Source organism: Cupressus sempervirens, chromosome 9 (genome assembly GCF_028749045.1).
Source record: "Cupressus sempervirens isolate cs-2001-9-10 chromosome 9, ASM2874904v1, whole genome shotgun sequence".
Lineage (NCBI taxonomy): Eukaryota > Viridiplantae > Streptophyta > Pinopsida > Cupressales > Cupressaceae > Cupressus > Cupressus sempervirens.
The window spans coordinates 404974586-404986694 of NC_143126.1; positions in this window are offsets into that span (position 1 = coordinate 404974586).

The following is a 12109-nucleotide window of genomic DNA, read 5'->3' on the forward strand; positions in this document are numbered from 1 at the left end:
TAATAGGGCTTTAGATAGTTATCAAAAAACATATCTTCTTTTCAAGCTCTCTATTATTCTGATGATGGATTCTCAATTTATGCCAGTGCAATACAAGCATCTGATTTGAAATGTCAATGCAAAAAAATTCTTCTCCCTTAACTCTCTATTATACTGACGATAGAATGTGATTTAAAATGTCAATCTAGAAATGTTTATCTCTGACTCTATATTATACTAATGACAAAATGGGATTTGAAATGTTGATGTAAAAAAATTCTTCTATTCTAACTCTGTATCTTGATGATAGAATCTAAAACAACGAATTACATATTACTTCATTTTATGTTGCATGAAAGTTGGCCCTACATAAGTGCATTTAGAACTTTTCTGTGATACTGTACAAAATTTGCAATACAGTTACTCCTCTATTTGAGAAGTATTTTCAGAAATCAAAGGTGTTGTTGATGTGGTGACTATGATGAGGGTGCAATAATAATGTGTGGAGCTTGACCAAAGACCAATTTTTCATATAATAATATGAACCATCATCTTCTATTATTTAAGTAGCGCCGAAGGCCAAGCTTAGAGGGATTTATGTTGCTTCACTAATGTTAGAGTAGAATGAGAGTTCTAAAGAAGTATTAGCCATAGATCAAGTTGATAGTGCTAACAGATTTACAACAGTTATTCCAAAAAATTTTTTTTTGGAAGCTATAGTTAGTTCATATTTAAATCTCCAGATCTCCCCAAGCTCATCAAGCTCATTAAAAATAAGAGTATTTGGATATCGTGTCTCACCACTACAAACCATTATAATTCTGCCATTGTACATTAAAATTCCCAAGATTTGATGCAGTTTACCTTGCATCCTCGGTAGAACCCAGAGATACTTGATATTGCCATCTCTATTCAAATCACAGACAAAGACATATGTCCCATCTTTAGAAACCCAATAGATTTTTTGGTTTTGCATGAAAATACTTGTAAAAAGCCAATTGGAATATAGTCATAAGACCTTCTTTTCTCGAAGGGAGCATCTCTTATTTCCCTTCTCTTATTCACAGATTTATAAATCAGAACAACAAATTTCTTACTTCTGACAAGGTAAAGATTTCCAATTATAAGGGTTACCTGATAGGTTTTTGTCTTGGGATCACAGTTGAGATGAACAGCCACATCATCATTATAATCTTTTATGTAATATGAAAGTTTGGTTTCTCTATTCAGTCTTACATCTTCAATATAATGGGACTGCATAGTCAGTGGATTGACCACTTGAAGGTTCCCATTTCTCTTACAGCTATACGCCAAGAGGCCTCCATCTCCAGCTCTTAGACACCACTGCAAGTCACTACATCTCCAGTCTTCATTAAATATCTGCTTGTACCTTCGTCTTCTATTGACATCATAGAAAACAAGACCTTTGGAAGATCCAATGGTTTCTTCATAAAGTTCCATCACCAGCCACCTTTGTGCATTGCCCTACTCCCATAGATTGTGAAAGTAAGCAGATCCAAAAATAGTACGTTGCTATGAAGTAGAAACTATTTGCATTTGGAACAGTGTGGAGAGGAAGTTTGTAAAATATCAAGGTCAAGATTTCCTCTAGAATATGACATGGAAAAAAAAATTCTTCCCTTCCTTCTACTCTTTTGTTTGATCCATCATCACCGCTTGATGAAGCCTCCCCTCTATTTTCTATAGCATTGGCCTCATCTATGAAATCTGTATGCTTACTGGTTCCATCTTCAATGTATGAGCCTTCTTCAAGGGTAAGCCAATTGGCATACGGTTCAGTTGATCCAAAGTCACCTTCATTTGGTGTAGTTACCTTTGTTGTATGGAGACTTGCTTAAGCCTTCGCCACTCCCCTCATTCTCTTAACTCAAAATGTTATCCAAGCAGATTTTCTTCTTCTTAATATTTTGGATGAACCTTGAATCATCAAGTTCTTTATTTGAAGCCATCTTTGCACTCAATACCCTAACAAAGTGGTAAATGGACTTTATGAGGCATTTATGTTATAGTGATATCATTTCACTTAAATGACAAAATTTTCATTCTTTTATTTATTTTTGTACAAATATTTGTTTTAGAGGACATTTTTCAAACTTCATTTGAGGTTCAATGTGAGATTTTTGGGGAAGAAGCTATGTTAAAATGTTTTCTCAATGCTTCCACATCGTTCCATCATTTTTTTCATAATAACAATCGTGGATCTTAGGTTCATACAAAATTTCTAGATTCAAAAGAGGATGCATGGAAACATATTTGTTTGTGCCTTGGTAGACCTGGAAGCACCTACTAGGATGTCAAGGTACATGATGAACACTAGAGGCCTACTCTAAAAGTGGATCTCTCCTCTTTAAGAGTGGTCTTAGTCAATAATTCCATATGAATATGTTTTATTTGATTGAATTAATTTATCACTAGTATCGACATGATACCTTCATATCATTTGACTTCTTAATGTGATTCCTTATCTTCTAATTCCTCATATTGGTGCACATCAAACTACAATATTTGCCAATATCTTTCTTAATATAGTAATGGATGACTAAGATCCCAGATAGCAATGGATGACCAAGTTGTTATAGTGAGTATCCACCAATTAGTGCCAAGACTTTTGAGTGCTCTCAAAGGATTTTGATGTGCCTTGTTCTTGCTGACTTGCTATGCCCAATTCGGGCAATATGATGGATAGAAGTATGAACTACATAGCTATTTATACCATCAACTGAACATGTGGAAATTATACATACCAAAAATCTACGCCTTCTAGAAATTATAGGATCATTTTAGTTACATTTGAAAACATTAATCAAGAAAAACCATATGTGCAGATATAAACATTAATCACAACATGTCTAATTTATTTGCAGATATATTTTCCTGTGAAGAAAGACCACGCTTGACAATATGAACGTTGAACAAAATGAGACAATGGCTGCATTGTGGGCTCAGTTTCGAAGAAAACTTAATAAATGTTATTGTCCTTGCTAGAAGTGTAAAGGCTTAAAGACTCGAAGAATTCTAATCACAACAGCCTAGAGTCATTGTAGGCAACATGGTCATGTTGAAGGGGGCCACGATTTTTGTCCATTGCTAGATGTGGATTTCCTACTGGAGGAACATGGAGGTGTGAATATCCAAGCTGAGGATAACACTCATGGAAGAAGATGATAATGTGACAGAGGACATGATTGAAGAAGATGGTATTGGGGCAGGTGATGAAGAGGCTCACAATGATGGTACTAGCGAATCTGATAATGATGATGAAGATGGTCTTGATATACCTTTACTTGAGAAGGCACACGAGCCCTTATACGAAGGCTCCCAAACAGCTCTACTCTCGGCTATAGTGTTGTTGGTGAACTTAAAGGTTATGAATGGTATATCCAATGTAGCAATGTCACATATGCTAAGGTATGTCATTTTTTTCATCTTCAATGTTAGCATACAATTACTATTCATTATATTAACAATGCATATTTGTTGTTGTAGGTTGATTAGTGAGTTTTTGTTACCACCATCAAACATTTTGCCTCGTTCGTACCGAGAATTATCTAACATTATGGTTCAGATTGGAATGAAGTATCAAACAATACATGCATGTCCCAATGATCACATTCTATATCATAAACAACATGAATTTGCAGCAAAATGCCCTGATTGTCATAGTAGTAGATATCGGTCAGATCAAATAACAAAAAAAGTGCCTCACAAGGTTCTTCGGTACATTCCCATTATTCCACGTCTTCAACGGTTATTCAGGTGCGCTACCTTGGCACAATTTATGGATTACCATGCACGCAATAGAAGTCAGGATGACATTATGCGAATGCCTGCCGATGGTTTTGCATTTAAAGAGATAGAAGAAACATGGTCACACTTTAAAGAAGAACCTCGTAATTTGAAGCTTTCATTGGCAGCGGACAGTGTCAATCCATATGGAGATATGAGATCTATTTACTCAGTGTGGCCTATTTTTGTTATTAATAATAACATTCCTCCTTGGATGTCCATAAAGAGGGAGCACATAATGTTGTCAATGATTGTGCCAGGTATTTTTATCATTTTATAGTTATCTAAATTAATTTATAAATAGTGCATGAAAATGGTCATAATAATAATGTAATGTTTATGTTCATTCAATTGCTAGGTAAATACCAAGTGAAAGATATGAACGTGTATATTGAGCCCCTAATTGACGAGTTGTTGAAGTTATGGAATGACATCACTATGTATGACATCTCTAGACTGATAGGACATCGACAATTTCAATTCCATGCAATGCTTGTATGGACAATACATGATGCCCCTGGGTTAACTCATTTTTGTGGTATGTTATATTGTTAATATCACATATTTTTGGTCTGTTCTAGTGCTTACACATTACTATCAAATGTTTAAGTTGCGCATGATAATTGTACATGATCGACACTTTTACATGATCTTGTAGGTCTTCAGACAAAGGGAAAATTAGCATGTCCAGTTTGTGGTCCGAAGATGAAATCTCATCATTCGAGAACTTTAAGAAAGCAGGTGTTTGATGAGTTTAGACACTTTCTCCACAATAATCATAGGTATCAAATTTCCGAAAAACATCTTTTCAATGAGAAAGAAGAGACATCATCAAGGCCACGAAGAATGACACCTCATTTATGGAAGTTGGAATAGGATCGACTAAATTGTCGAGGTAATATCCAATTTGTCGTCCGAAGTTTAAAATTTGTATTTTGATATTGTCTTATATTTACTAACATTGTAATTGATGCTTGTGAAGGTCATCAAGGCATCAATGACCAACTTCCTAGAGGAATGAAAAGTTATCCTACTCAATTTAGTAGGTTACCATACTACAAGGATCTCCCAATTGCGCATTTGTTTGATGCTATGCATATTGGAAAGAATGTAACAGAGACACTATGGAAAATGTTGGATGGAATGCATGATAGAGAACAAATTGCAAAAATTTGTACCGACATTCATGAATCCAATCATGCACTAAAAGCTTCCATTGAATCAAATAGCAATGGAGACTGCATAAATACAAGCGCCCTTCCTTGGTTATTAACGGAGCAACAGAGTGATGCATTAAAAGAAGTCATAAAAAAAACAAAATTTCCAACAAGATTTGCTACAAATATAAGCACTCTTCTATCAAAGAAAGGTGATTTTGGGCCTGGGTTGAAAACACATGATTGGCATACCTTCGTCAAGGTAAGTCATGTTCTCTATTGATAGTATATTTGTAAGATTGAATGTACTACCTATTGCATTATTTAATAATATATTGAAATGATCATTTTTAATGATTGCTGTTCGTCCTACCTCTATCCCTTCCACAACAGTATTAAACAAGTTATATATGATCTTAGAAAATACACGAGGTTAGAAGTGTTTTTTCTTAGATTTGTAGCTTTCTCTTAAATCTATTGTATAATTTTATTTGAAATTTCGTTTATGTGGTTTTGTGTGTTGAATCTCTTTTAGGTGGTTATCATCTAAAGAAATTGACAAAAAAGATATAAAATATTGGAAGAGAAAAATTCCACAGCTTATGTGTGAAATGCAAAAGTGTTTAGCTCCAACCTTTTTCAATGCTCAAGAACACTACCTCATACATCAAGTTGAGGAGATTGAATTGTGTGGACCTGTACAAGCGAGATCAATGTGGATGGTTGAGAGGCACTTGAAATTTATGAAGGGCTTGGTTCGACAAAGAGCACGTCCTGAGGGTTATATTATAGAGGGATATATGACATACCAGACCATGGTGTACATTACTAAATATCTTCCAAAGTTTGCAGCATATATCCATGTAGATCGCATTTGGGATCCCAACTCTAATGACAAATTCGAAGGGGAGTACCTGAGGGGGAAAGGTAGATTGAGGAGGGTGAGAGGTAATTATAAGTTTTTTTTTTTGTAGTTTAATAATTATTATTCATCATCAATATATATAAGTTGTTTCTAACTAGTGTAATTGTCTTCTTTATAGTTGGTCGTGAGTGGGATGCACTACACTTGTATATTGCAAACAATCTTGATTGGATGACGGTATGGATTGAGCAGTCTCAAGAAAATGGTCGCTCATTAACATGGGATGGTGTTGTATCATTTGTTAAAGAAGCTCATCGTAATGGAGATCCCAATGTTACACAAATGGTACTTGATCTAATATATGGCTTAAGAGATACAAAGGTACGCATATGATTACTAATCATCACACATAAGTTTAATATCAACTCACAGATTGATGCAAATAATTTTGACATGTTTGAATAATTGTAGGTCAAACACCACAAAGCTATGAACTACCATGGCTATAAATTCCACACAAAAAAGTCAGATGAAACGAAGAAAACATGTGATTCCGAGATAAGTGCTGTCTTCGCGGTCACCAATATTTCATCTAGAACTGACATACATCCTCAACGATCTGAAAATTGATACTATGGCATTTTGGATGATATACTTGAGTGTGAATTTAATTCATTCATAATAGTTCTATTTTTCGTCAAATGGTTTAGGTTACGACTGAATCAAAATGATCCTGATAGGACTGTTATTGAACATGATAGTGGATTTACTATGATTAATACAAGGTCATTTTAGCCAGTCGGAGATGAGCCCTATGTTCTTCCAAGCCAGTGCAAGCAAGTGTTTTATTTTGGTGTTCCACAGAAACCAAGTTGGTCATTTGTTGTTAGACATGACCCAAGAGGAAGGCTGATAAAGTATAATGTGATCGAAGAAGAAGAAATTGAAGAAGTAGAAGAGGAATTAAATGATTATCAGGAACAACAGTTACCCAGTGGTGAAGATGAAGAAGATGGTGATGATTTTGGTTATGCTGACGATAATGGTGATAATGATGATGATGATGTTGATGATGATCATGATCATGACGATGATGGTCATGATGATGATGGTGATGAAGATGATGATGATGGCGATGAAGATGGTGATGATGGCGAAGAAGATGGTGGTGGTGACGACGATGATCAAAGTGACAAGTACGACGATGGTGATGATAATGATGATGATGACATGGATGAAGATCATGATGATCAATGAAATGTCCAGCTAGGATCAATGTCAACTATGATGGGGTCTTGTACGACCAAACTTTTCTTTCTAAACCATATGTGCACATATAAATATTAAGTAGAACATGTCAATTTTTTTTTAGATATACACATTAGTTACACTAAATATTTAACTTAAGACAAATGATTTACATATACAATCTACTTTATTATTAATATTTTTTTTTGGTAAGTCTATTACTTTAATTTCGCTACTGATTTCTAAGACTTACTAAATTTTTTCACAGGGCGATATGGATGCACCATCTCAGACACCTTCAGTAGAGGTAAACATTAAATATTGTAAATTTTAATGTTAATATAGAAATAGATGTCGTATTATTATGTTCTTTTCTTTGTGGCTTTGGAGTTGTTTTGATGAAATTTTACTGATATTTAATGTCACAAATGATAGGAAAAAGCTAGAATGACCACTGATCATATGCGATCTGAAATACGGGCTTCATATCTACATAACATCGCCCTTAGTACTAACCCTGTGTTCATCACCCAGAAAATCAAGAAAAGATACACTGATGAACTTGTTAACGTTATCATCGAGGGTGACAAAAGTGAGGAGAAAGAGGCACTGAGAATAGAATTGGGCCATAGAATCCAATCTTTGCAGGTAAGCAGTAATTCGACTAAAGCAATAATAGAAGTTCAATAGATATGAATATTTTATACTATCTTATGGATCTTGATCTCTAATTTTATGTGTACTTTTATAGACATTTGTGCCATTTGTGACATCACATGGTGAACATGGTGATGGTCGTTGTGCACAACCTTCGTGTCAGTAGCACTGTTTTTGTTTTCATCAACATTATAACAGTTACTTTTTTTTTGTGGACATTTCTAGCTAGTATCCCATTTGATCTTTATCCATTGCAAATGTCTTTGCTGACAATATTGTATTCCTCAGCTCATGATGATGTGCAGAATCCTCCTTCGGTTGTCGGTCCACTATTGCCTACTGCATTGTCGGCAACAAGGGCCACACAAACATCCTCATCTATACCCACTAGAACTGGTAAAACCTTTTTTTGCTAGATTTTGTAATGTATTTGTACAAGTTGATGAACAATGAAGTAGCATATCAGTGCTTAAATGATGTCTACAGAAGCCTGCATACACACAAACACATGCATACACACACCACGCATACATACATACATACATATATTGTACTATGTAGGCAAGATTTTGTGCTACTTTTTGAATTAATGTCAAATCAAAGCCAAAAAACTTATGAACACACCCCTGCAACTAAGCCACACACTTAGCAATCATAACAGTACCGTACAGAATCGTACAACCCACTGTAACAACAGAATTACCAGTAAAACATGAGGTTTTTATTTGTTTTGTCCAAGCATCGACTACAACCTAATCTCCCTCGCCTTCTGAGATCACACATGATATATATAGAGGCCTATAGGACCGTTGGAACAACCAAGTAGCCATTCCCCAACTTAAAACAAACAATAACAACTTTTAAACAATACCGAGCAACATTTTTAAAAGTTGTTAGTAACTTTTATATGCAACTTTATGCATTTTTGCAAATCTGACTACCTAATGAAAAAACATTTTTGCTAGTCAATTTCTTCAATTTGATTATATCCATAAGTATGCTTTATTTCATTTGGTGTCTACTTTAATTTTCATGATGTTTCAGTTGAAAGACTAGCAGAGAGCAGTACTGCTGAAGTTGATCCATTTCCTGGAGCAGTTCGTGTGATTAGTACTGGTTCATATGAAGGGACATTATTGTTGAATAAGAAAACTATGTTTCCGTTAAAAGAATGAAAGCTTCCAGGTGCTTTAAAATTGTTTTTATTTAAAGTGTAAATTTAATTTATTTTTATATTACTCGTTTTGGACTGATAAATCCTTTATGTTTTAGTAGGTAATAATGTTTTCTTTGATCATTTTTTCATATGACATTGAGACTATTCGAACCCACCATATGCAAAAGGTACGTAGTTTCATATCATTTTACATAATTTTTCTTTTCTTTCATTTACTGTAATATATTAAAGCTATTGATCTAACAATCTATTTGTTTTTAAAAAGGTGGAATTTACAAACTGTGGAATTAAAAAATCAGCTCATTGCATCTTTTGACGAGAAATTTGGAAAAGACATGTTTGACAATGGCCTACTTCTCAAAAGAGCAGCAAAGCATTTAAAGACTGTGAGGGATCAATATAGAAGGGCTCTTAAGGATAACCCAAAGTACGATTGTCTAGCTATGATTTCACCAATGGAGTGGAATGAAATAGTAGAAGATGCAAAGGAGAAAAGGCTATGTGAAGATAGAGGTAATGAAGCAACACATGGCAAAAAGAGGTATGTCATGATAGTATTAAGTACATTGTAATCATGCACTAATTATTCATATTTGTAAATAAATAATCTAAGATGTTTGAAATTGTTCATAGATTGCAGGACACATCCATGGCTACAAAAGTGAGACTAGAAAAGTTTGGCCAACACAAACTTGGCTCTGGTGGCTGTATGAATCTCCAGTCTCGAGTTGTAAGTAGGAGCAATGATATGAAATATATTTTTTTAATATAATGTTGCAAACAATTTTGTTTAGTGAAACCATACATACAAAACTGATGATATTAAGCAAAAAATACAGGGCACAGAATTCAATGTGGAGGTCACAGATGAAGATAAAAAACTTGCCTTGAAGGAAGGCTATAAAGTCGTGGCTGCACGCCTACACGAAGAATCTATAAGCCTTGCCCAAGAATCTAGTTTAGCAAATGATATCTCACAGGTAAATTGGTTAGATGAAAAGTAAATGAAATTGAATAGTTGATCCTTTTCTTTTTTGGTATTAGTTTTGAACGTAAATTGACTACATAACAATGTGCATAACATTTTATTGCAACCTTCATATCCTACCACAGAACCTGCTCATGACGAAGGCCATAATGTGCATTATAGTGGTGGAGGTATTAATTTGCTATTGGAAATTAATTATACAATCAGAAATATGAAATGTTCTCCTTCCATTTATTCTAACAAATCTCATAGCGTAAATATTGTGATATTGCTATCATGATTTAACTGTGTAGTATTTGAGTCAAATTTATTGACTCATATTTCATGTGCAGTGCTCAAAATGAATCCATCACTCATGATAACATTTTTTTGAATATTTTAGAGCATGTTGAACATCATGTCGAAGGAGTGGAACATGTTCCAAGTGTTCAACATGTTGACGTGGCGACGGATCAAAATGTTAATGTACATGATGTGGCATTGTCAGGTAAGAAAAATGCATGTTATGTTGTACTAGTACTTAATTATACACTGGTAACAGTTAAAAAAAGAAAAAGAGTATGCCAATTTATCCCGTTCACTTGTTCTTGCAACAGAGCCCCCTTTAGTGCAGCAGCCTCCTGCTCCTGCAAAGAGAAGGAGCCATCGTAATTTGACATTACACGTGCTAGAAGAGGAGGAGAATGATGCAGATATGGATGCTCCTATGAGCGCTTTTCTTAAAAGAGCTCATAAAAAAAAGAAGAAGAAATGATGTTTTAAAAATCTTCTTTGATAAACCTTGTTGGATAATGAAAGAACTTTGTTTTAAGTAATTATGTATGAATGATGCGTATTAATACTGATTTTTATCTTATGTTAATGAATATTGTTATGTCTTAATGAAGTCTTGATTAGTATTGTGTATTAATGAATTTTATATCATATTAATGAATGTTATGTGATTGTATTGATTGAATGTTATGGTTCATAAATGGATGAATGAATCAATGAAGTATGTAATTAGATGATAATGGGTACTTTAGATTGATGTTAGGGGGAGGGGGGTGAGGCTAGATGAGCTTCCACCTTCACGTGGTTGGCCTTGTTAAGTAGAGAATATTATAGTATTCTTGAAACCAAGTGAAGCTCAAACTAACATAAAATGGACACTCCGCATGTGGTAGGTCTAAAATGATTCACGACTACTGCTACCCATAACATGAATACAACTAATCTCTTACCCAACATTCATATCTAGCCTTAAAACTAGTAGCCCTCACCAGTCACTAATTTGGATTTCTCTCCAATAGTTCCCAAACAACTACAGAAACTAAAACCTGATTAAGATACCCTTTTGGGATCTATACATCCTCCCTAAGTTTCAATATCAACTCTTTTGGACCATACCCAAGATCCGATACCCCTAGCCTATCCACACTAGGCCTAATTCTCCAATTTTACACATCAACCCACAACTCCACTGAACCCTACGATTCCAAAGGGTGAAACAGTCCTTCTAGGGGTTGAGAAATGATAGATTTTCAATATTTTAAGGTTCTACCCTTTACACAACACATTTTCCACCAAACCCTTGGTTTTGGGGTCACTAATCTAGGGCCTGTTCAACAGGACCTCTAACCATATCACCATAACAAAATAATTGCATAAACAATTCATAATTGATCCCCCCATACGCATTTGATCACCAAACATCTTCAATCTCAAAGTAAATTACTTTTAATATGACTAGTGTCTATATTGGTATGTACGGAATAGTATAGAAATTGTACAGACAACCAAGAATTGACAATTCAACATTTGTTCATTTTCGTTTTCATATTGGCAATTCAACATCAAACTGTACTTTGTTGCATTTAAAATTTGAATATGTAATGATAATGTAAGTGATTATCAATCTCATATGATGATGATCATATGCAATATTCGGAAAACAAGTATGATTATGAGATACAGTAATGTGATTATTTGAGTTTTGAAATATTTGACTCTATATTAATGTGACATTACTATTATTATTTACTTTAGTCTTTTAGTTTTACAATATTACTATTTTGTATTTAGTATTAGACTCAGCAAACTATTAAAAAAACAAATTGTAGTCTCCAAATACCCCCCATCTCCCATTTTTGAAAAATTGTCGTATCGGGACCAGTACCAGTACCAGAGACTTCCAAGTCTCCCCATCTCCCGGTGACCTTGTTTTGACCACTTGGTGAACGATAGATCAG